General features: G+C 38.9%; 1 long non-coding RNA gene across 1 annotated transcript in view; it reads right to left on the bottom strand.

Moving 5' to 3' along the window:
- Positions 1-3,585: 3,585 nt before the first annotated feature.
- LOC130914425 (uncharacterized) overlaps positions 3,586-6,095 on the bottom strand; it is a 118,795-nt gene continuing 116,285 nt past the window's right edge. Inside the window, exon 5 of the long non-coding RNA XR_009062913.1 lies at positions 3,586-3,712. This is a non-coding gene — a long non-coding RNA (uncharacterized LOC130914425). The remainder of the gene's footprint in view (positions 3,713-6,095) is intronic.

Genomic DNA, 6,095 nt, shown 5'->3' with positions numbered 1-6,095 from the left:
GACTTGCTGCACCAATAAGAGAACTGCAAACTCTGTTGCGCCTCTCTCCCAAGTAAACGGCGTTGTTAACTAGCGACCATCTTCATACAGTGAAGTTCTCTGGGGGCTTGTTGCATTCAGCGAAAACTTGACAGATTTTCTAACGGTTTGGATAATAACAAACCTTATTAACGTGGGTATGATTCTAGCTGGATGTTGATAAAGTATTTGTATAATTACTTTTATGTATGCACAGTGTGGCGGTTCTAGGATTTTTCTGAAACCGGGGCCAAGAAGGAGACACATGTAACCCTCAGAGGCCAAGTGTCGCTGCCATCTTTGTTCAGTGTTTGTTTTGGTCAACAAGGCAATACGCAGATTATCCTGAGTGTGGCGGTAAAAACCAGTACAGTAAACCAGTAAAATTTGTAATAATTTGTGTTTAATCATACTGTGCAAGAAAGGATACAATACATGGAACAATAATTTTAATCACGTTTTTGAAAAGCCATTTCAAACACAAAAAGCAGCATTATTATTTAAAGGTGTACAATGTAAGATCTGAACTTTAATTATTCACGAAATGGCCATAATATTTCAATAGACATTAAAGAAACATGTTTTTTGGATATACTTCTAAAACAGATCGCAATGGTTAAACGGAGAGTTCAACTTTGACAGTCTGAAATATGTCGACCACTTAGGCAAAAAAAAAAAAAAAAAAAACGTGTCCCAGATTACTTAAAAAAGTAATTTAATTACTGATTACGCCTAAATACAGTCATCTAGTTACTTTACTGATTACTTTTATTATAATAACTACATTACTTTCAAAGTAATATCTCGGTTACTTTTTTCCAATTTTTCTCCCTTTGCCGCCTCAACATAAGAATGACAACAAAAAAAATGTCATCACATGCAATTGACTTTCCGATAATTGAATTTAAAGGGGAAGATCAGAATTTTCCACATAAGGCTTACTCTTCGAGTTAGCGGAGGTTTAATTAGTTGATTGAGTTGATTTCAAACACCATTGACTCGTGCTAGTTTAGCCACAATGGTTTACTGGATTATATGTAATTTCCTGACTGAATTTTTTTGTTGAGACAAGTAAATTCGTCATTGCAAAAATCCAATCCTTTAGATGGCTGCCAAAATTCAGGTCTGAGTCAATTACACTAAGATTTTTTGCTTAATCGAAGGTGAGCGCTTCACTTTTGTTAGCCCAGAAAATATCACTTGTTTTTCTGTATTTAGATCAGGGCGGCCCTAGGCATAGGTGAGCGAGGCAGTTGCTTAGGGCGCCATCTAGTGGTGGGGGCGCCAAATTGCTTTTAGGAAAAAATAATATCCTGAAAAAAATGTCTCACACCAAACTTCCATAACTTTTTCTAACACATCAACTACATTTAAATAGGCTACAAATATAAATCATTTACTGTTTCCAACATGGATTGTATTAGCCACCTGCTATTTTGTGGCACATGCGAGGCAGGAAAAAAAAATAGTCCACGCACTCAGTATCTAAGCAGATCCACTTCACTAAAAAGGACAAATAATGTGAGGTGATTAAAACAAAAGTCATTGAACCAACTAAAATTACCACTGAATAATGACCTAAATAGCATAACTAGCCATGAATGAAACAACTGGAACACTAACTAAATATATAATTAGCACAGAACATGAAGTTTAAATGTTATTTACATTTGTATTGCTGCAATACATGCTGGGAGGCATGAGGCATGTTGTACGATAACAGTGTTGAAAGCAGGTGGCAGCAGGTCTCTCCAAAGGAAGGTGAGAGATTACACTAAGCAGTGATGGTCAAATGAAGCTAGGGGGGGTCAAACTTGTAACGGTCACTTCTGTGATCCTCTTTGTTCCTTTGGACCTCCACCACATGGTGGCGCCTCTTTATGTTGTATGTTTACTTTCTTCTTCAGTTGCTACCTACTTTTTGGGGAGTCAAGTGTGATCATGTGTGCATGGTCCGTTGCACTCCCGAGTGACGAGTGGTTGAGCTGGATTTATTTATTTTTGTCTATTAAAAGTGCATAAGTGGACGTCTACTCCCTTTTTTACCTTTTATGCACTCATCTTGCCCTGCCACGCGTTACAAATGGCGCCCGAACATTCTTTCCCTGGACCTCTGTCAAGCTTTGGATCCGAAGGTGACTTCGACTGCCTCACGTGGATGGTTGTTGGCGATTCCTGTGCCTCTGAGGATCGAAGTTTTCCCGACCGCGGCTGCGACATTAACGTGAGAAGGATCCGTCTATTTCTTGGATATGATGGTCCGACCGCTGTTTCGTCATTGGTTTGGGATCCGTCTATTTCCTGGATCGTCAAGACGATACGACCTCAGGCCCAGACGTTGCCCCAGAATGGCGTCTGGTTGGGCTAATCGTAAATGGACCAATGCCCTTCACACTGACAGACTTGACCTGGAGTAAGCCGTTTCTGGTCGTTGGCCATGTTTTGTGCTGCTGTTCTTTGTTTGTCATGTGTTGATTTGGTTACCATATTTGCCCATGTTTGTTGTTGAAATTGAGGTTCATGTTTTTCAAAGCTTTTGAAGTTCAAAGAGTAAAAACCACCGTGCATTTGTTTTTGTTATTTTTCATACAGTCTTTGCCCTATGTGCCTTTCAGCCTTTACAGTTGTCTATGTATAGTATGCTGTTTTATGGTTCATCTTCAGCTGTGTACGGCTGTGGACAGCCTTTTTCTCATCAGGGGGGACTATGTAACGGTCACTTCTGTGATCCTCTTTGTTCCTTTGGACCTCCACCACACGGTGGCGCCTCTTTATGTTGTATGTTTACTTTCTTCTTCAGTTGCTACCTACTTTTTGGGGAGTCAAGTGTGATCATGTGCGCATTGTCCGTTGAACTCCCGAGTGACGAGTGGTTAAGCTGGATTTATTTATTTTTGTCTCTTAAAAGTGCATAAGTGGACGTCTACTCCCTTTTTTACCTTTTATGCACTCATCCTGCCCTGCCACGCGTTACAAACTTGCGTTTGTCCCTCATGCTAGATGCATGTAAATAGTATACGAACGAGATGTTTACTGAGCTAAACCTACCAATTCTGTACGAAAATGATATCCCTGGTGCCAAATTCACTTGTAAAGATGTGGAAGAACATACAAATGTTCAGTTAAAGAGATGGCTTGAGTGTCGAGGACTGAAAGAGAGCCGACCTGATCCACACCTTTTCACCTTACGCCACTGACAAGGACATTCTCCTGTTTCAACAAGCTATCCTTTACCACCATATGCCCTGTCTTTCTAATATATTATATCCTCTGTTTGTTTTATGTCTCTGACCATTCTTGGGGGTAATTTACAATGCTATTTTTGTGTAGCGATCGCAAATGCTACTCAGTGACAGCCAAAGAACACGTTTAATTTTTTCATTAATTACAAATCTTAATTCTATAATTTATTTCCACTCCCCCCTTACTAAAGTTGTTTACAACAGAAAAGGTAACAGTGGCATTCAGATACTATTTGAATTTTTTTCAGGTCATTCATTGTCAGACAGAAGAAGCATTGCAAAACGCCACGCTAAAAAATACGTAAAAATATCAAAATGGCTTACCTCTTCGTCCTCTAAAGGACCACGACCCCCAACAAAATGTTTACTGCATATGAAATGTGAATGGCGTCTTTTGAACGTCCGCACAAGTTGATCCATTCTTCACATTTTTTCCTCCGAGTTTTTGGTTTCTGAAAACGTATACGAAGAAAACATCCTTCATATTTCGTAAAGTCTACAGTCGTTTCTACAAGTTCCATAGCAGCAGTGTTTGATCGGCATGGTCTTTTTTGATAGATTACCGGAGAAAACAGAAATAACATGGATTGTATGCGAGGGCGTGTGAATAATGTCCTACTTCCGCATTACGATGGCGACGTATTACTGCATATGAAAGTGAATGGCTTTACCTTGCTAGCGTTAAACTGGTCTTTTGGACGTCCGCGCAAGTTCATCCATTGTTCACATTTTTTCCTCTGAGTTTTTTGCTTCGGGACACGTATGATGAAAACATATTTCATATGTCGGAATGTCTAGAGTCGATTTCTACAAGTTCCATAGCAGCAGTGTTACCTCGGCATGTTCTTTTTTGAAAGATTATCGGCAGAAAACAAGCAGTACTAGCATGGGTTGTACGCGAGCGCGCTTCTATGTTGACCCTGGTTTACGATGGTGACATCACACAGCCTTACGGTCTAAAAATAGCATTCGTGCGGTACGTTATTGGCTGGTCAGCAGTACTGGATTTACTCTGACACTCACCTGAAGTTAATTAGGATGGGCTAAGTCAACCCTAGTGAGGAATTTAAAAGGACTATCGAACAATGGCTCAAGAGAATCCTGCCACATACAACTATACTACAGATAAGCGCATTCTTGCTTCATGTCCAATAGAGTAATAAGAGTGCAAAACAGTAAACAGCCACAAATTTACAGCAGCTATAAAACCATTATGAGAACATAATGCCTCATAAACAATGCGGTTTAAAGGTTTTTTTTTCAATGTCTCCTAGTGAGGAGATTATTTACTGTTGAGGAATTTGGATGGAAAACATTTGAGGACATATGACAAACATATGATGTTCCAGATGTGTTTCAATGTGGTAGGGGTAGTCGGATTCTCCACACAGTTGATGCTGGGGAGTTAAGGTGAGTGTGACAATAAAATACACATGAATGTGCGCGTTTGTGGATAATATTTCAGTACTTGCAGAGTTTCTGCTTTGAGTCAAAAAATGAGAACACTGGCGGGTTCAGACAGGCTTGGCTAAACAACAAGTGACAGCTGATGAAGCCCACTTAGTGCTGGAGGAGTTCACAATAGAAAGCATTCACTGGTGCTGCAACGATTAATCGAGTATTCGATTAAAAAAAAATATTCGAATTAAATTTTGTTGCTTCGAGTAATCATTTAATTAAAGTGGCGTTGTAATAGTTTATTTTGAAAGCATTTAGTTTTATTGTTTAGGGTTGGTACTAGGGTTGTTCCGATCATGGTTTTTTGCTCCCGATCCGATCCCGATTGTTTTAGTCTGAGTATCTGTCGATCCCGATATTTCCCGATCCGATTGCTTTTTTTTTTTTGCTCCCGATTCAATTCCAATCATTCCCGATAATTTTTCCCGATCATATACATTTTGGCGATGCATTAAGAAAAAAATGAATAAAACTCGGATGAATATATACATTCAACATACAGTACATAAGTACTGTATTTGTTTATTATGAAAATAAATCCTCAAGATGGCATTTACATTATTAACATTCTTTCTGTGAGAGGGATCCATGGATAGAAAGACTTGTAATTCTTAAAGGATAAATGTGACTTTGTATATTGTGACTAAATATTGGCATCTAGTGTATTTGTTGAGCTTTCAGTAAATGATACTGTAGCCATTTAACTGTTCTGCCCAAATGCATGATGGGAAGTGCAACCATGACTGTGCGTAGTGGCACCAATTGATATATCTTCTCTGCGTTGGGAAATAACATAGGGTGTTAAGGAAAAAAACAACTACTATCTTACTTCCCCACATTGCTTGCCACGATATTTCTAATTGTTGAGAGAGGGATTTTAAGGCTTTAGCCAATTAATAAATGGCTCCAAAGACTGTCAAAATTCACTCTGCTCATTTTACGCTGCCTTTTAGCTCTACATATAGGTAAAACGGCGCCATTATAGATTGAACGCGACAATGCGTGAGTGGGTCGTGCAGCGCATGCGTTAATTGCGTTAAATATTTTGATGTGATTAATTTAAAAAAAATAATTACCGCAGTTAACGCGATAAATTTGATAGCCCTACTTTAAGTCAAAACTAAAGACTCTGGATGAGTGTAAGACATTTTGTCTGTAACGTGAAATACAATTAGAAAACGATTTTAATTAATATATATATTAAAAAAAGGCATGTCCGATATGTTTTTGCCAATTCCGATACGTTGAAAATGACGTGATCAGACCCTCGGGACATCTTTAGTTGGTACACTTCCCTGTGGTATGTCTCTTTTCACATGACTGAATCCAACTGCTCCCTGTTAAGACCAACGTAAACTAAGTTTTTGTTTGAGCTAA

Source organism: Corythoichthys intestinalis, chromosome 4, assembly GCF_030265065.1.
Source record: "Corythoichthys intestinalis isolate RoL2023-P3 chromosome 4, ASM3026506v1, whole genome shotgun sequence".
In the NCBI taxonomy this organism is placed as follows: Eukaryota; Metazoa; Chordata; class Actinopteri; order Syngnathiformes; family Syngnathidae; genus Corythoichthys; species Corythoichthys intestinalis.
The sequence above is the reverse complement of the archived record's forward strand: the minus strand, read 5'-3'. Positions and strand labels throughout refer to the sequence as shown.